Here is a 20,179-nt window from a genome sequence, read left to right on the forward strand (position 1 = left end):
TCTCTCAAAATCAAGTTTCAGCAAATGAAACGGACAAAACTTATTCATAACAAATACCTGCACATTTACTATATTTCAGCATTGTTCAAGGCCCCAGAAAAGCCCTTAAGATGTATGAACTGATAGGAAAATCTTTGTTCGGCCCTTTACATGTGTGATGGCCACATATTCCAAATTCAGATTCTAGCAAAAATGCAAGCAGCGCCGGCATAAACCTGGTTAATAAACCAACCAGATTTTTTTCTAATACAATACAAAACACAGCTGTGACTGTAAGCCTACTAAAGAACTGGAAATCCATTAGCCCAACCAATCCCTCAGATCCATAGCTGGCTGTCTTTGAGAGGGAATAAGCAAAGGTTCTATGGTTTAGGTTCCTCCAGAGTGGGGGTTGGGAGAGTAGAGAAGAAATGGTGGGTACCTGCGGTATATATAGGTGCATGCTGGTACAGAAAGCAAAGAGGAGGTAAGGTAGCTAGTATTCATTCATTCATTCATTCATTCACTCACTCATTCAGTGTTTCCATCCATCCAGTATACGTTTCCACTCTTCATGAACTTTTCTCCTCTATGACCTTCACTTTTAAAAAATGCCTATTTATTTATTTTTAGCTGCATCAGGTCTTAGATGCGGCGAACAGGATCTTTCATTGTGGTGTGTGGGCTTAGACGCCATGAGGCATGTGGGATCTAAGTTCCCTGACTAGGGATGGAACTGGCGTCCGCTGCATTGGAAGGCAGATTGTTAACCACTGGACCACAAGGTAATGAGTGGTCCACTAATGAGCTTCATTTATTGTCCCACCCTCTGGGCATCCTTGGTGTCTCAGATGGTAAAGAATCCATCTGCAATGTGGGAGACCTGGGTTCGATCCCTGGGTTGGTAAGATCCCCTGGAGAAGAGCATGGCAACCCACTCCAGTTTTCTTGCCTGAGAAATTCCCATGAACAGAGGAGCCTGGGGGGCTACAGTCCATGCGGTCGCACAGAGCTGAACACGACTGAGCGGCTAAGCACAGCTGGGTCTAGGACGACAACGCCTCAGCACACAGTAGACCTTTGGTGTTTGTTGAATGAAGGCTGACTGAATGAAGGTAAAGCTCAGGCTCTGAATCCTTAGGCTTAACTCCACCACATCTTGCCTCTGAGATATTCGCATCCTTACCTAAACTCTCTGAGCTGCATATCCTCATCTGCATGTCGGGGAGAATACCATCTATTTCTTAGGGAGACTGTGAGAACTTATTTAGGTCTGCCATATAGCCTATATCTTTGCAACCCCGTGGACTGTAGCCTACCAGGCTCCTCTGTCCATGGAAGTTTCCAGGCAAGAATACTGGAGACGGTTGCCATTTCCTACTCCAGAGAAACTTTCCAACCCAGGGATTGAAACCGAGTCTCTTGTGTCTCCTGCATTGGCGGGCAGATTCTTTACCACTGTGCCACCTGGGAAGTCCACCATATTGACTAACAGGCATTCAAGAGAATATGGTTGAACGCTTTGGAGGATGCAGGGAGGAATACGGCCCTGTCCTCAGGGAGTCTACAGACTTGTGGGAGCACAGAGTCATAAAGAGGTCATCACATCGTATGACTAATGCACAGTCAGGAGGCCCAGAAGAGGTAGGGAAAGGCCTCTTGAGTCAGGCTTTGAAGGACACATGGAAGTTTCTAGCAAAGGAGATGGAGGGTGGAGGATATTAAAGGCAATGTGAAAGTGTTAGTTGCTCAGTCGTGTCCAACTCTTTGCAACCCCGTGGACTGCAGCCCACCAGGCTTCTCTGTCCCCGGGATTCTCTAGGCAAGAATACTGGAGTGGGTTGCCATGTCCTTCTCCAGGGGATCTCCCCGACCCAGGGATTGAACCCAGGTTTCCCAAATTGCAGACGAATTCTTTACCACTGAGCCACCTGGGAAAGCAAAGAGAAGAGCATGCCAGAGGTACCGCAGTGTCAAGGTGCACAGCTCATAGAGGGGGTGGCAAACAGCCGGTGCCAGCTGGGACTTGGGGCCGGGCACAGACCAGGCTGCGGAGGGACTCACATCTGATGACAATGGGCCTTCTGTGCCGCCTAAAAAGTGTGTGCTGGACACGTTAGTCAGGATGCCTGTCATTCCAGCTGCTATTTCCAGGCGAAATTGTGCCACCCACTCAGGGAAGCCGGACTAAGCTGCTTTAAACGAACAACAAAAACTTCATTCAAGTATTTTATTTACATGGAATAAAATGATTCCTTTTTGTGTATTTAGTTAAAGGAGTTTTGACAAATGTGTTTACCCTTGCAAGCCCCTGCCACCATCAACATATAGCACGTTTCTATCACCCTAAAAAAATCCCCTCCCGCCCCTCTGCATGCGCTGATCCTCTCCCCCAAAATCCAGGCCTGGCCTTACCTGATCTGTTTTCTGTCACCAGTGTGCCTGTTCCAGAATTTCATAGAAATTTATATTTATTTTTATCGTGACAGTGGGATCTAGTTCCCTGACCAGGGCTCGAACCCCGAGCCCCTTGCATTGGGAGCAGGGAATCTTAGCCACTGGACCACTAGGGAAGTCCCCGCTTGTAGTTTTTGTGTCAGGCTTATTCCCCTCACTCAGTCAAACGTTTTGGAGATGAATTCACACTATTGTAGGTATTAGTAATCCGTTCCTCTTTATCGCTGGATACTAGTCCTTTGTACTAATGCACCACTCACTGTTAATCCATGATGAACCTTTGGATGGTCTCCAGTTTGGGGTTGTTATGGACAAAGCTGGATGTTCCTGTGTAAGCCTTTGTGTGGACATGTTTTCACTTCTCTTGGATTAATAGCTGGAGGTAGAATTGTTGGGTGTTAAGGAAAATGTGTGTTTAACTTTTAAGAAGCTGCAGAACTGTGAGAGAAGAGGAAGGAAGTGGTGGGGGGAGTTGCACGCAGAGAGATAGAGCAAGGAGAGAGGGACTTTCCTGGTGGCCCAGGGGTTAAGACTCTGCAGGGCGCGTGGGTTCGATCCCTGGTCGGAGAACAAAAAACAAAGAGAGAGGGAGAAAGAGTGAGCTTCCCTCAGGCCAGTGGGGGAATTAAGTTAGAATGCAAGGGGATCATTTGAGGGAGGGAGGCACCTGCAGGGCGGCCCCGCAGCACTCATTCACCCATGCTTATCTGTGTCCCTGCTGCACCATCATGGCCTGTTCAGCGTCCCAAGGAAGCTATGCCTCCTCCCAATCCATAAAACCACACGGAATACTACATGGAACCCTAGGCGCCCCCATGGAAGAGCCCCAGGCAGGTGCAGCCAGGAGTCCCTGGAAGACTGGGGCGGAGCCAGTCTGGAGCCCGGGGATCAAGGCCTCGGAAAGCAGGCAGGGTGGGAGGCGGCGGGAGGTGGGCCGCCTGGAGAGGCAGCGCCCACTCAGCCTTGGCGAGGCCCTGGGCTTGAGGCTGGAGGCCGGGAGGCCCGAGGAGAGGCCTCTCCCTTGAGCTCACTTGGCAGGCTCGGGGGAGCTGCCTGTTCAGGCCCACTGGAGCGCTGGCGGCCAGCACAGGCGGCCAGTCCCTACAAGCCCTCTGGAAGGGAAGAACTATCCGGGTGGCTTCACAGCGGCAAAAGGAGAGGGGAAGAGGAACAGCGCAGAGCCCTCAGTGAAGGCTCCTCCCCACCCACAGGCCTGATGTCCCTCCTGTGGACGCGGGAGAAGCCACAGGCTGGGAGCCCCAGACTAGGTCCCAGGCAGCGCAGGACACCCAGACGGCCGGCCTCTGCGGGGCCTAATCTGGCCCGTCACCAACAGACCAGCCAGCCGTGGCTTCCACCCCCGAGCAAATTAGCCAGAACCTTTCCTAAAGGAAGAACGCAGTGGCTTTCAGCAACAAGACAATAAGAAGTGTTCCCCATGGGGCTTCCTGTCGCAGTCCTCAGGGCACCTGCTCTCGGATCTTTCTCCTGGATCTAGTCTGCCTTGATCCTGGGCCAAGTTGGCCTGGGAGATGCAAATCACATTGGGAGGCCTAGGAAGCCAGCCTCAAAGCCAAACCTGCAGAACCAGATGGAGCCCTCTGTGCAATTCCCAGGCCAGAGCTCTGAACCCCAAGGCCTCTTTGCACACCTGGCCCTGGGTGTGATCTCGGAGGTGGCTGCTGTTGCCTCTGGCAACTGGTTGCATGTCAACTTTCAGCTCCGGGTTGTGTCCCAAGAACCTTCTGGCAGGTCCATTCTTGTGTAACTTGAAAGACCTTGACCCTTCCCGGCGCCCACAAGCACACCTTTATTCTCTGCTCACTCAGATGAAACACCTGAGGCAGCAGGTTTGCACAACAGCCCTTCAGTGGCCCCACAGACGGACTCTGTCCCAAGCTTGGGCTGTGGGAAGCGTGTGGTCTGCAGTCTGTGTAACACACATAACTGTGTGTAAATCCATTTTACATACCTACAAAGTTCAAGTTTTCTGATCGTCTGCCCTCTGGCTGTGAACTGGTTGGGACACAATTATAGTTCAAAACTTTGGCCTGAAAAAAAATTAAAAACAAAACCAAACAAACATTTGCTTGCACAAAAAAGATAAATATTGTATGATTCCACTTGTATGCAGTCCTTAGAGTAGTCATATTCACAGACACAGAAAATTGAATGGTGGTTGCCAGGGGCTGAGAGATGGGGGGGGAAGGGGTTGTTGGATGGGTTTTCAGTTTTGCAAGATGGAAAGAGTTCTGGAGCTGGCTTGCACAACACCATGAATATACTTAACACTACTAAACTGTACACTTAAAAATGGTTACGATGGCATGTCTGATGTTATGCTCATTTGACCACAATTGAAACAGTTTGTGGGGGGTAAGGGAGGAAAGGATTGAGAGTTTGGGATTAGCAGGTACAAACTATTATATATAAGATGGATAAACCATAAGGTCCTATTGTATAACACATGGAACTGTATTCAACATCCTGTAATAAACCATAATAGAAAAGAATATGAAAAAAATATATTTATGTGTAACCGAATCACTTTGCTGTACAGAAGAAATTAATGCAACATTGGAAAACAACAATAATTTTTTTAAAATTTACTTTATCTGCAGAAGATCATGACTGTTTTATGGCCTTGTAAGACTCACAGAGGATGACTTTATGTGTAGGGAGAGTTGTCAAACATAAGCACTTTGTAGGCACAGAGTGTGAATGAGAAGTTAGGATGCTGGGGGGAGAGGGAGTGAAACTGGTGAAGGGGATTAAGAGTTATGAGCCTCCAGTTATAAAGGGAATCAGCCACAGGGATGTAATATATAGCATAAGGGATATGGTCAATAATATTGTAATACCCTTGTTATTACAAAAGGGCAGACTTTGTCTGCAGCCCAAGTCTATTACTAGACTTTTCATGGTGGTCACTTTATGCTGTATGCAAATACTGAATTACCGTGTAGTACACGACCTAAGCGACTTCGCAGCAGCAGCAACACCTAAAACTAGGGCTTCCCAGTGGCTCTCCTGCCAATGCAGGAGACGTGGGAGATGCAGGTTCGAGCGCTAGGCTGGGAAGATCCCCTGGAGGAGGAAATAGCAACCCACTCTAGGATTCTTGCCTGGAGAATTCCCATGGACAAAGGAGCCTGGAGGGCTACAGTCCATGAGGTCTCAAAGAGTCGGACTGAGCAACTGAGGACACACACACATCTAAAACTAATATAAAAGAGCACATCAACTATATTTTAAGTAAAAACATGAAAGAAGTAGTTAGAACGGGCTAAAGATATGGTTCGGATGATGCAACAAAAGACGCTACAGATATGCAGTGTGGCTGCATCCCAGTGGATGTGTGGCCTGTAACAGAGAAACACCTGGACCCCAGTAGCCTCAGTTTTGCTTTTGGCCAGAAGTTGCTGCCTTTCCTTGGTTTCCAAGGCTGCAAGACACTGTTGATTCTGAAGAGGGGATGTTCAATGCACATTTATTGTCTACTAGGACGTTTCAGGACCACATTTTACATGAAGAACTTGTTTCATTTGCTATTAATCCTGAGAAGTTATATGAAGCTTTTTGTTTTATTACAGAATAGTGTTTTGCTTTTTTTTTAAATTTAGGACCTATTTTGAAAAATGGTGAGTTCAATTCAAATGTATGCAGATATCTTCTAGAGAAAGGTAATATAGCAAATTAATCTTGATCAGATAGTATGGAAAACATTTCTGGAATTTTTTTTTTGGCCCAGCTATGCAGCATGTAGGGTCTTAGTTCCCTGACTCTGTATCAAACCTGCACCTCCTGCGTTGGAAGTGTGGAGTCTTAACCACTCACTGGACTGCCAGGGAATTCCCTGGAACATTTATATTCGATGAATCTTTATTAATGCCTCTGACTTAAAACTAACCAAAAACTGCTAATATTTTCACTAGAGGGATTTACTAAACCCGGTCACGACAAATGAAGTACTTAAAATTCGTTAAAAGCTCTGAATCTAAGCATCATTTTGAAGAAGAGATGAGGAATGGAGGAAGGTGTTGAAATAATGTATCATGGTAGTCATCTAGTGCCTTCGGTTATTTGGACATTAATTTCAGAAGTGTCCCTATAATTATATTAAATTAAAGATCTCTCAAATTACAGGCCACAGATATGCACTTTCAATGTTGAATAATTCTATAAATGTGCTAGTTAAAATGCTGCTCTAAGACTAGAATGAAAGGATGTCCATTTAACTCAGTGAGGTCAGGCCGGCTTTAGGCCTGAAGGGATCTGTTAGGTTGAATCTGAAGCAGCTGTTTAAGAGATTCATTTAAGCAAAAGCTTCGGTTTCTTGGCTGGCAGTGTCCTCAGCAAGGAAACCATGTGACCACTCGGGGTAAGGCCAAGTCCTGTCAAGGACAGTCAGAGGTTTATGAAGTGGCAGCTTCAAGTCCACACCCCACCCCAGAAGGACTGTGTCCATTGCCCCCGGGCTGGGGTGAGGGCTCCCTAGTGACTCTGATGTGTAGCCCGGGAGGAAAACCAGCCAAGGATTGATTGACAGGAGGGTGATGACTTTGGTTTTACTTCCACTGTCTGTCCTGGATGGGAGTCCCACAGATTAAAAAAAGCCAGTGGGGGAAAAAAAAAAAGCCAGTGGGTAAAAATATTTTGGTGACCTGGTAGATGGCTGCCCTAAGCCCTGCTAACGTGTATAGCATTTAATTTAAAGTGTTTTCAAGGGTATGCTCTCTGCTTTGGAGGCTTCCCTGGTGACCCTGCAGTAAAGAATCCGCCTGCAGTGCAGGCAACACGGGTTTGATCCCTGGGTCAGGCAGATCCCCTGGAGAAGGAAATGGCAACCCACTCCGGTAGTCTTGCCTGGGAGATCTCATGGACAGAGGAGCTTAGCGGGATATAGTCCATGGGGTTGCAGAGTCCGACACCTCTTAGTGACTAAACAATGACAACAACAACTCTGCTTTGCTCTCTACAATCCTGTGAATAGATATCGTTGTCATTATGTTTGTGGTTGAATAAAGCTGGTTTAGAGAGATCAGGTGAGAGGCCCAGCTGGCAAGGGGCGGAGCCAGGGCTCAGACTGGCTTGATCCATCTGTCCCCTTTGTTCTGAGACTGAAACAATTCTCTTCTGTAAGGGCCCATCCATTCTACCTTTTGTTCTCTGCTGCAATTCAGCCAGCTTGGTTCTTTTCTTAATCTTTCTCTTACGTGTAAATTGAGATCAGTGTAATTGCCGAGAAACTAGGAATTAAGAGGGCAGCCGTCCTGAGAGAGAAAAGTAAGAGACACAGTTGGTTGGTCTTGAAGCATGAAACACTTCCAGATGCCAAAATCACTTACCGCCCGCTTCACTTTGTTTGGCAGGGCTAAAATTAAATACTGCTTTCCAGTAGCTGCAGTGGGAATTGAATTTTTGCATCTTTTGTTAGATGCTTTGGAAATGACCTTGAAAGAGAGGAGACCCTCAATTCGTGTTCCTTGGGAAAAAATACTGTCAAGAGAAGAGTGGCGACACTTGAAAACAGTTTCCATTTTTTAAATCAAAGGACTCGTAAATCACAGATTTTATTTCAAGACAGGCAAAATTCAAGTGCAGGAAAGAGAGCACTTCATTGGTAAAAATGTTTTTAAAAATTTCAAGCGAGATTATTTTCTGCAACTACTTGAAGAACTGCTGCCACCTCATGGAAAATTTTGATAAACTTCCAGTTCAGTGGAGAATCCATGTTTGCTGTCTTCCAGGATCTTCTTCTAATCACCACTGGAAATCTTTGATCTGCAAACTGAAACTTTTATTTTTTTGTTATTTTTATTTCTTCTTATTATTTTTAAAGAGTTTTTTTTTGATGTGGACCATTTTTAAAGTCTTCATTGCATTTGTTATAATATTGTTTCTGTTTTATGTTTTGGTCTTTTTTGGCCATGAGGTGTGTGCGGAGGGACCCCACCCCCTAACCCCCAACTCCAACAGGGATGGACCTGTAACCCCTGCATTAGAAGGCAAAGTCCTAACCCCTGGATCTCCAAGAAAGTTCCTGGACATTTCATATCCTTGGAGGGCGCTTCAAAAATGGCTAGCATGTCATAGAATCAATGGGATTAGCTATTAAAGGACAATACTTATTTTCAAAATATTTTAAATGAAAAAAAGTTTAATTTAAAAATTTCAATAGTTCTTTTAAAAAAGAAACATGACTTCAATTGCAATTGAAGTGAGCAGAGAGGACCTAATGATGAACTGTGTTCCCTTAAGCCCTTCATCTTTAATATTTTAAAAACACTTCTGGAACAAACAAACCAAGACTAGCTAAACATGGCCAGCCCCTTCACACCCGCCTGGTCTCGTACATGCATGAAATGACCTTCCCACCACTGTGTTCAGGTGAATTCTTTTTTCAAAGCTCCACTAAGAGGTGGCTCCTTCCTGGAAACATCCTTCAGCCCATCCAGGCAGAGTGGGTCATGTTTCCCTCTTTGTTTCTGCAGGAAACTGCCCGCTCTTAGGCTCATATTTACTCTTACCGTATTTACTGTTGTAGCACCTTATTATTATTCCTTTTACTGTGATAGTTTTGTAGAGAGAATGAACAGTGTGAGAGCTGGGAGTTCCCACTCCTGAGTTCACATGCTGGCCTTGCCTATAGCCTTGAGCAAGTTTTCTCTGACGCAGAGGGGAGATAATAATAGTCTTACCTCAAAGGGTTATTATAAGCTTTCAATGAGCTAGTATATGTTGGATGCTTAGAGCAGGGCCTGGCAAAAAGGCAACCCTCTGGAAAGTGTGACCTCTCACTGCTACTGTCCACATTTATTTTTTAATCGGAGGGAAATCACTTTACAAGCTTTGTGTTGATTTCTGCCATACGACAGCACCGATCAGTCATAATCATACATATATCCCCTTCCTCTCAAGCCTCCCTCCTCTCCCCTCATCTCCCCCTTCTAGGTCATCACAGAGCACCAGGCTGGGCTCCCTGTGTTATATAGCAACTTCTCACCACTGTCCATTTTTTTTTTTTTTTTTTAAATTTTGGCTGCACCGTGCAGCATGTGGGATCTTAGTTCCCGGACAAGGGATCAAACCCAGGCCCCCTGCATTGGAAGCACAGCATCTTAACCACTTGGACCACCAGGGACGACCGTACCGTCTACATTGTAATACCCCATGATGTGCAGGTCTGTCTCTCCCTAGGACGGGCCTCTTTAACCTGATTCCTCCATTTAGAACAGAGTCAATCAGTTGTGTTTAGTGAATGCAGGCATGCACAAACCGAGATGCTTAAATGCTCACTTTCCACTTGAATACTGTCCCAGTGGTGATCTCCGACAGAGTGTGTGTGTGTGCTGGGACCAGAGCTCTCTCACCCCTGCCCTGGCGTGTTCCAGCTCCACACTCCAAGTCCAGTTCTAACTTGTACACGTTACACCGGGCTCCAGGCCGCCTTGGGCACCAAAGCAGACAACAGGAAACATGTAGCCCAGAACTGAACCTGTGCCCATGATGGTAACGCATCTGGGTCAGAAGCCCAACATGGGAACCGAGATTTGCTTTCCAGATCCTGAGCTACAGATACCCCTCCCAATGTGTCCATTTTCCCCTCTTAGTTTTTTTTTCTTTCTTTCTTTCCTTCTTTTAAAAAATGTTGTATATGAATCATTGGTGGCTCAGACAGTAAAGAAACTGCCTGCAATGCAGGAGACCCAAGTTCAATCCGTGAGTCAGAGAAGATCCCCTGGAGAAGAGAATGGCTACCCACTCCAGTGTTCTCGCTTGGAAAGTTCCATGGAGCCTGGCGGGCTACAGTCCATAGGGTCGCAAAGAGTCGGACATGACTGAGCGACTAACGCGTTCTTTTACTTTATATGTGTGATGAAATAGTAGTGTAAATACATAAATACAGATATATATTTAATTTATAAATAAATAATGTATAAGTATAAATGTTTGGATGTCTGTCATTGAGTCTTTATTCAAATTCAATAAAAAATGTCTTTACTGAGTTTGTTACCATACTGTTTCTGTTTTTATGTTTTGTTTTTTTGACCACGAGGTATATGGAATCTTAGCTCGCCAACCGTGGATTAAACCCACATCCTCTGCATTGGAAGGCGAAATCTTAACCACTGCACCCCCAGGGAAGTCCCTCTTAGTTATTGTGTTAACCTCCTCGGGCTGCCAGGATAAAGTACCAGAAACTAAAAATAAAAGCATCAGAAATGTATTGTCTCATAGTTCTGGAGGCTAGAAGTCCAAGATCAAGGTACCAGCAGGGGTGGTTCCTTCTAAGGGTGGGAGGGAGCACCTCTTCCAGGTTTCTCTTCCTGGCTTCCAGTGGATTATCAGTGGTGTTTGGAATTCCTTTGCTTTCACATGGCACTCTCCCTGGGTCTCTTCACATTGTCTTCCCAGTGCTTGTCAGTTTCTGTGTCCAAATTCCCCCCTTTATTTGTGCATTTAGGGTCTTCATTGCTGCGAGAGGGCTTTCTCTAGTTGTGGCGAGCAGGGGCTGCTCTTCATTGCTCTGCACGGGCTTCTCATTGCAGTGGCTTCTTTTTTTGCAGAGCACAGGCTCTGGGCGCCAGAGTTTCAGTAGTTGCATCCCGAGGGCTATTGAGCACAGGCCCAGTAGGGGCGTGGCCAAGGGAAGCTGGGGCCAGGGGATGCCAAGCAGGAGCCTTGACCTGTGACCTAGCAAGGCTGGTGGAATGTAGTGCTGGCCCCAGGCTCCCAAGTGATCCTGGCTTTGAGGAGCAGGGCTCAGTTACCTTGCCTGCTCTGGGGGTGGGGTGGGCCTTGACTTGCAGCTGGATCCCACCGTACCTGCAGCTGAGCAGGGCTGCGGCACACGGGATCCAGGGGTCCAGCCCAAATCACATGCAAAATCATGCCACTAATCTATGGCTTTTCAGTGAGTCTTCAATTTCTGGAGCCTTCACCCTTCCCCACTCCTTGCCACCGAGGTGGTCACAGGGGGTTTGGTCCTGGCCCCGCCTCCCCCTGCTCTGCCTCCTGGCTCCAATTTCCTCTCTGTGGCAGCCAGGGGCTTCCTGTCAACTCCGGCTGTCTGAACAACTTCCTCATCTTGCAGCAGGTGTCTGGATTGCTTCTGAGAAACGCAGACAGGCTGGGAGCAAGCAGAGAGCCTCTGGGATTGTTCAAAGGTGCTCTGTGGAAGGAACAACAGCTCAGCTTGATGGGGGCCCGCTAGGCTCAGCCGTTGGGTAGAGGGGAGCTGAACTGAGCCTGTCTGCTCTGCTTCTTCCTCCATCTCCCCCAACTCAAAGACCACCTTTTCTTTGCAGATTAGTAGAGTCTGGCTGCCAAGGTAAAGTTGCCAGAGAAATACAGGAATTTGAATTTCAGATCAACAACAAATAATTATTTTTAGTATAAGTTCTATCTCAAGTATTGCACGAGATATACATAGACTAAAGAATGATTGGGTGTTGATCTGAAAGTCACATTTAACAGAGCATCCCGAATTTTCATTTGCTAAATCTTAGGATGAGATGACTTGGCTTTCAGTGTTCAAATCAGATTTCTCAGAAAGAGAACAAAAGAAAAGGAAAAAAACCAAACACCTGGTGGAGAGAGTAGTGTCTGACAACAGTTGCCCCTGTTCAGGGTCTAAGGGTGGAGAGACCTCTTCCTGGTGTGTGTGGGGGCACCCCCAAGATACAGAGAGAGGCCCAGACTGGGAGTGGGCACCCAGGTTCAATCGTGAGTCAGCCACCAACTTCCTGTGGGTCACCCTGGGCAGGGGGTGGCCCTGCCTGGCTCCCATCATACTGTCTGTGGCCTCAAGCACCCACTCATTCATCCCACTGCTCCCAAGAAAACCCTCTGTGTGTCAGACTCAGGCTTGGGAGAGAAGTGTGACTCCTGAGCCTTTGAGCAACTGGCCAGCAGTTGGTATGTGCAGGATAGAGACATGAAAAAGGATCCTGGGACTTCCATGGTGGTCCAGGGGCTAAGACTCTGCGCTTCCAATGCAGGGAGTGAGAGTTTGATCCCTTTTTGGGAGACTAAGATCCCACATGCTGTAAAGTGTGGCCAAAAAATTAAAAAAAAAAAAAGGATCCCCATGATCCAAGGAGATAGAATTTCCTCTTCCCTCCTCCAGATAGAGAGTTATTCAGCTCCCGCTGGGCCCTGAACCATTCTTTTACTGGTGTCCATGGCCACTCAGTGATCTACAGGGGCTTCCTCTTGGTGGCATCACCTACTGTGGCATTTAGAGTACTTAGCACTGGCACTGCCATCACTGGCAAAAAGCCCTCTCGGCAGGTACTTTTTCTTTACAACGAGGGAGTTTCAAGATGCTCTGGAGGAACTTACAGGATTGGGTTGGATCGACACAAGCTCGAGTCTCCCAGATACCCACCTGTAAGTGTCTACGGGCTTCTGATCATCTGGGTTTGGGCCAGGGAGTCTTTGATGCAAGCTGAGGATGGTATGGTCAATATTACATGCTTTTCCCAACATGGATGGATGGTAGGAAAAATGGTCTTTTGTGTGTCCGTCGCTCAGTCGTGTCCGACTCTTTGCGATCCCAGGGACTGTAACTCACTAGGCTCCTCTGTCCATGGGATTCTTCAGGCAAGAATATTGGAGTGGGTTGCCATTTCCTCCTCTAGGGGATCTTCTCAACCCAGGGATCAAACCCGCGTCTCTTATGTCTCCTGCATTGGCAGGCGGGTTCTTTACCACTAGCACCACCTGGGAAGCCCAGATGAAGAGGTACAGAGGGCCAGATCCAGAAGGGTCCAGAGCACAGGGACTTCTGTCCCAGTGGAGTTTGAGGTGTGCTAACCTTCTGGCACGTGGAGGCATTCTAGTTCATCCACGACATGGAAGCTCTCTGAGCCTGTACCGTAGGGATTTTTAGGATGACTCCATTATGTAAGCAAGACTGATGAAATCATTGGCTACTGGTGAATAGGCAAATCTAGTCTAAGATTTGTTCACCTGTCAACCAGCCCCCTTCCTTAGGGGTGGTCCAAAAGTCACCTCATTAACATAATGCAGATATATTTCAAGGGCTTTGTTATGAACTACAAAAGACATTTTGTTGTCTCATCAGGAAATCCCAGCTGGTACTGGGAAAACAGATAAAAACCAAAATATATATTTCTTCTCATATTGCAATATCACACAGGTCGCATGATAATTCTATGTTTAACTTTTTGAGAAACGCACAGAACCTTCACCATTTCACATTCCCACCAGCAATGAAGGAAGATTCCAATTTCTCCACATCCTCATCAACCCTTGCTATTTTCTGTTTTATTTTTTATAATAGCCTTCTTCGGCTCACAGGTCAAGAATCTGCTTGCAGTGCAGGAGACCCGGGTTCGATCCCTGGGTCTGGAAGATCCCCTAGAGAAGGGAATGGCAATCCACTCTGGTATTCTTGCCTAGAAAACTCCATGGACAGAGAAGCCTGGAGGGCTACAGTCCACGGGTCACAAAGAGTCGAACATGACTGAGTGACGGGCACAGCTAGAAGGTGGTACCTCATTGTGGTTTTGATTTGCATTTCCCTAATGACTAATGATGTTGAGCAGCTTTTGATGACTTGGTGGGCCATTTGCATATCTTCTTTGGAGAAATAGCCACCCAAGTCTTCTGCCCGATTTTCAGTTGGGTCGTATGTCTTTTCTGTTGAGTTGTTGGAGTTCTTTAAATTCTCCACACAGCAACCAGAGTGAGTTTTTAAAAAGCATCATTGAATGCTATTGCTCCCCTGACAAAATAAAACTCTTTGGTGGCAGCCAGGGCACTGTGGATGAAGTCTTGCCCCGCCAGCCCCATCTCACACTCTCCCCCTTTCACCCACCGCTCACCCCACCTCCACAGAAAGAAGCCCGTGTCCTCCCCACTCCCTCCCCAGGGCCCCATGCACTGCTCCCTCTCTCTTGGGGCATTTGCCTGACTTCTGTTCTTCGCTTGGCCGACTCCTCCTGACATTTAAAGGTTCAGTTTCATCCTTGTCTCTTCCCCGGCCGACTTCAGCCTTGGTTCCTTATATCTTGTTCATTTCCTTCACAGCTCTGGTCTTGTAGTTACATGTTGGCCGTTTTGTTTTTTATTTTTTAATCAGAGGATGAGATGTTTAGATGACATCACCGTCTCAATGGACATGAATTTGTTCAAACTCTGGGAGAGAGTGGAGGACAGAGGAACCTGGCATGCTACAGTCCATGGGGTTGGAGAGAGTCAGACATGACTTAATGACTGAACAACAATTTTTTAAAATTTATTTTGCTTTGCCAGGCCTTAGTTGTGGCACATAGGCTCTTTTAGTTGCTGAGTAGGGCAAGTTGTTGGAGAAGGAAAGAGTGTCAGAGACCTCCCTCCCCGCCAAAATGAGGCTTCAACAACCTATCAAATGGGAGAAACTATCTGCAAATCATACAGTTGATAAGAGGTTAGTTAATGTGGTACTAGTGGTAAAGAATCCTCTGCCTGCCAATGTAAGAGACATAAGAGATTCTGATTTGATCCCATGGTTGGGAAGATCCCCTGGAGGAGGAAATGGCAACCCACTCCAGGATTCTTCCCTGGAAAATTTCATGGACAGAGGAGCCTGGCAGGCTACACTCTATGAGGTTGCAAAATGTCAGACACGACTGAGCAACTTAACACATACAGCACACATCCAAGATGTATAAAGAACTCAAAAGTTAATAGCAAAAGTAAACAATCTGATTAAAAAATGGGCAGAGGGGGAATTCCTGGTGGTCCAGAGGTTAGAACTCCATGCTGAGGGTCCAGGTTCAGTCTCTGGTTGGGAAATTAAAATCCTATAAGCCATGAGGGTGCAGACCAAAACAAAAAAAAAGAGGAAGTAAGACAGAGAAAGACAAACATCATATGATATCACTTAAATATAGAATCTAATAAAAATGATACCAATGAACTTCTTTTCTAAAACGGAAACAGTCACAGATCTCAAAATCTTTAGAAAATTGGCATTAACGTATATACACTCCTAGGGACTTGCCTGGCAGTCCAGTGGTCAAGATTTTGCCTTCCAATGCAGGGGGCGTAAGTTCAATCCCTGGTCATGGAACTAAGATCCCACATGCCTCATGGTGTGCCCCCCACCCCCCCAAAAAGGAGAGTGCATTTCAGGGAATCCTTTGGCAGTCCAATGACTAGGACTCCTCATTCTCACTGTGGGGCTTCCTTGGTGGCTCAGATAGTAAAGAATCTGCCTGCAATGTGGAAGACCCAGGTTCAATCCCTGGGTTGGGAAGACCCTGGAGAAGGAAATGGCAGGCTACAGTCCATGAGGTCGCAGAGTCAGACATGACTGTGCAACTACCACTTCACTTCACTTCACTTCACTCTCACCGCGGAGGGCTTGGGTTCAAGCCCTGGTCGGGGAACTGATTCCACAAGCTGTGTAGTACTGTCAAAAAACTCTCCAAACACAAAAAGCAAAACACATATCAGTTCAGTTCAGTTCAGTTCAGTTTCTCAGTCGTGCCCGACTCTTTGCGACCCCATGAATCGCAGCACGCCAGGCCTCCCTGTCCATCCTCAACTCCCGGAGTTTACTCAAACTCATGCCCATCGAGTCGGTGATGCCATCCAGCCATCTCATCCTCTGTCGTCCCCTTCTCCTCCTGCCCCCAATCCCTCCCAGCATCAGGGTCTTTTCCAATGAGTCAACCCTTCGCATGAGGTGGTCAAAGTATTGGAGTTTTAGCTTCAGCATCAGTTCTTCCAATGAACACCCAGGCCTGATCTCCTTTAGGATGGACTGGTTGGATCTCCTTGCAGTCCAAGGGACTCTCAAGAGCCTTCTCCAACACCATAGTTCAAAAGCGGCATTTCAGTTCAATTTTTCGGCGTTCAGCTTTCCTCACAGTCCAACTCTCACATCTATACATGACCACTGGAAAAATCATAGCCTTGACCAGACGGACCTTTGTTGGCAAAGTGATGTCTCTGCTTTTTAATATGCTATCTAGGTTGGTCATAACTTTTCCTTCCAAGGAGTAAGTGTCTTTTAATTTCATGGCTGCAGTCACCATCTGCAGTGATTTTGGAGCCCCAAAAAATAAAATCTGACACAATTTCCTCTGTTTCCCCATCTATTTCCCATGAAGTGATGGGACCAGATGCCATAGTCTTAGTTTTCTGAATGTTGAGCTTTAAGCCAGCTTTTTCACTCTCCTCTTTCACTTTCATCAAGCGGCTTTTTAGTTCATCTTCACTTTCTGCCATGAGGGTGGTGTCATCTGCATATCTGAGGTTATTGATATTTCTCCCAGCAATCTTGATCACTGTACTATATAGAAAATAGATAACTAACAAGAACCTACTGGATAGCACAGGGAACTCTACTGAATATTCTGTAATAACCTATATGAGAAAATATATAAATATATACACACACACAATGGATTATCAGCCACAAAAAAGAATGAAATCCTGCTATTTTCTACAACATGGATGGAGTTAGATGGTATTGTTCAGTCGACAAGTCGTGTCTGACTCTTTGCGACCCTATGGACTACAGCACACCAGACTCTTCTGTCTTTCACTGTCTCCTGGAGTTTGCTCAAATTCATGTCCATTGAGTCGGTGATGCTATCTAATCATCTCATTCTCTAATGCTGGGCACAAAGAGTCGGACACGACTAAAGGGACTAAGCACACAAGTACATTTAGGGGATATTAGGAGCTACTGTTTCAGGCTGTGTGTTCAATAAGCTCTTTTTTTTCCCCTCAGGGGACAGTAGGACATTGTGTGGGGTCTTCTGAGAGCACCTGCCGGGCCGGGACTGCCTGGGGAGGCGGCACAAGAAGAGGACCTTCCTGCTGGACCACAGAGCGGGGCAGACCCTTGTCAAGCAAAGCAAAGGGGGCGGGCCAGCCAGGCTGAAAGCCGGGGCAGAGGCGTGGAGGTATGTTAGCCTCTAGAATGTTCTGAGAACAGCGAGGACATGGTTTGGCTGGAGCCCAAGGCACACTGGGAGATACAGAAGGAGCTGTTGGGGGCTGGGCCCCAGATGCCAGAGCGAGGCCGGAGGATTTCCTCCGGGGGCAGCGCAGGCGGGCGTGTTCAGAGCTGTGGTTGAGGAAGGTTTCCTCTCTGCGGCACTTTCTCAGATGCCAATCCCAACATCTGTGAGCCAAGGACTCGGCTATAATTGGGGATTGTGACAACACCTCTAATTAACAGTTTTAAAAATATGTGTATGAGCCTGCGTGTGAATGTGTAGACGTGTGAGTGTATGTGTTGTGTTTTCTCTAGTCCTTCCAGCTGTGGCCTCCTGTTCATGTCCTTTTCCTGTGGACTGAGAAGAGTGTCTTAGCAACTTTCCTGGGCAAGCCTTGAACTGGTTGGTATCCACGTCCCCCCACCCCCTTATAAATGTACCTCTGTTCTTCGTCAAAACAAGGAGGAAACCAGAAGAGAACCCCTCCCAGTTAGAGGTTGCCCACTGCTTTTCCGTCCGGAGTTGGGGAAGGTCAGCTCCATGTAGGACCCACCCTGAGGCAGTGCTTGGTGGCCTGAATTCTCTGAGTCAGCCAGGCTTAGTATTGAATCCTGGCTCAGTGCTCAATTTTTCCTAGTTGTGTAACCCCAGATAATAGCCCTTGATCGCCTTTGAACCTCAAATTCTTCATCTGGAAGAGGAAGAAGGAATATTTACTTTGCGGGGCTGTGAGGATTAACATTGCACACAAAAGGTCTTACCTAATGGCTCTGACATTGTAGACGGTTAGCATAGAGTGGTTATTTTATTATTATCTGCAACAGTGTAAGCCAGGTGGAATGTTTTTGGTACCTCTTGTAGCACCGAGTGTTTATCCTGGCTCCCATTTCCTGCATCTTAAGTGGGTGTTTCAGGGACATGGATGTTGAAACATTGGGCTTCTGGAGTCCAAACACTTGACCAGAATTCAAGCAAGCAGACTTTTATTGTGGAAAAATGGGCAGAGGCACCTGTCATGGTTCCCCAGAGATGGGCTTGGGGGAGGGTGGTGGGGACAAGCTTACTGGATTCACTAGGAAGGAGGATTTAAGAGTTACAGGAAAGGAATTTCCTTTTGGTCCAGTGGTTAGGACTCCATGCTGAGGGCACAGGTTCGATCCCTGGTGGGGGAACTGAGATCCTGCAAGTAGTGAGGTGCAGCCCCAAAAAAGGTTAAGGGAAGAATCATAATACATGTTTTTGTTTGTTTTCCTTTTTTTAATTTTTTATTTTAAAGGAGATGAAATGTAAAACTTATGAAGTAGAGAGTATCTGATTTAGACTAGGTGGTCTGGAGAGGCCCCCAAGGAGGGGACATTTCAGTGACAGGTAAAATGGGAAGGCTCAGCCACATGAGTTGGGAAGGAAGAGAGAGGCTGCTTTGTGACAGAAAGGCGGTGCTGGAGAGACGGCCAGGGAGACAAGATCAAGGGGACATATCAGTCAAAGAGAGCCTTAGGGGTGCTGGGGTCTGCTTTAATCCACACCTCAACTGCTACCCAACTTTCCACTCCTGCATCCTCCAACCTGGATCACCCAGACACGTCAGCAAGAACCCGCCCCTTCCTGAGACCATCAGCCTCTAGCCCTGCTCCTTCCCTGTCTTCATGCTTCAGTTTCCTCATTGAAAAATCCTGAAGACCGGCCGCGCTCCAGTCCCAGCCCCGGCCCCGATCCGGGCGGGCCGCCGTGCGCCCGGGACGCGCGCACCAAGGATTTGGGACCCGGCTTCCCCAGGCAGCCCGCCTTTTGGTTGGACAATTAGCGGAGGTGGGCGGGGAGTTGACCAACCCCACACACGCGCTTCTCCACGAAGATTCTTGAGCTTTCTTTGAAGAAAGGAGTGCATATGCTGCAGTGTCTCTGGGGAAGGAGCCTGAGGTCCAGCAGCAGCCTAAGTGAACCCCAGCTGAAAGGAATTGTGACAAAGTTATTCAGCCAGCAGGGATATTTCCTGCAGATGCACCCAGATGGTACCATCGATGGGACCAAGGACGAAAACAGCGACTACACCCTCTTCAGTTTAATCCCTGTGGGCCTGCGTGTGGTGGCCATCCAAGGGGTGAAGGCCAGCCTCTGTGTGGCCATGAATGGTGAAGGCTATCTCTACAGCTCAGACGTTTTCACTCCAGAATGCAAATTTAAGGAATCTGTGCTTGAAAACTACTATGTGACCTATTCTTCCACACTGTACCATCAGCAAGAATCAGGCCGAGCTTAGTTTTTGGGACTCAATAAGGAAGGTCAGATTATGAAGGGGAACAGAGTGAAGAAAACCAAGCCCTCATCACATTTTGTACCAAAACTTATTGAAGTGTGTATGTACAGAGAGCCATCACTACATGAAAGTGGAGAAAAACAAGGGCGTTCAAGGAAAAGTTCTGGAACACCGACCATGAATGGAGGCAAAGTTGTGAATCAAGATTCAACATAGCTGAGAACTCTTCCCTTTGTCCCTCTCTCATCCCTTCCCTTTCTCCCCCTGTCCTTTACCCACTTCCTTACAATAAATCCACCCAAGGAGAGGAAAATAAAATGGCAACCCAGGATCTAGTGGCTAAGATTCTGCACTCAAAATCTTCCTTTGTGTAGTACAAGAAAGTTGAACGAAAGCTTGCCTGTTGCAATGTGGTAGAAAATGCACATGCACCAAGATTAGCACACCTAAAAGCAGAGGAAAAAATAAATCAAGACTCCACAAGCATTAAAATAAACTGTGTTGTTATTAATAGAGGACT

General features: G+C 46.9%; 1 pseudogene; it reads left to right on the top strand.

Moving 5' to 3' along the window:
- The first annotated feature begins 19,290 nt into the window (after positions 1–19,290).
- Positions 19,291–19,875, top strand: LOC136158564 (fibroblast growth factor 12 pseudogene; annotated as a pseudogene).
- Positions 19,876–20,179: the final 304 nt, after the last annotated feature.

The sequence above is a fragment of the Muntiacus reevesi genome, chromosome 2, assembly GCF_963930625.1.
Source record: "Muntiacus reevesi chromosome 2, mMunRee1.1, whole genome shotgun sequence".
Classification (NCBI taxonomy): Eukaryota; Metazoa; Chordata; class Mammalia; order Artiodactyla; family Cervidae; genus Muntiacus; species Muntiacus reevesi.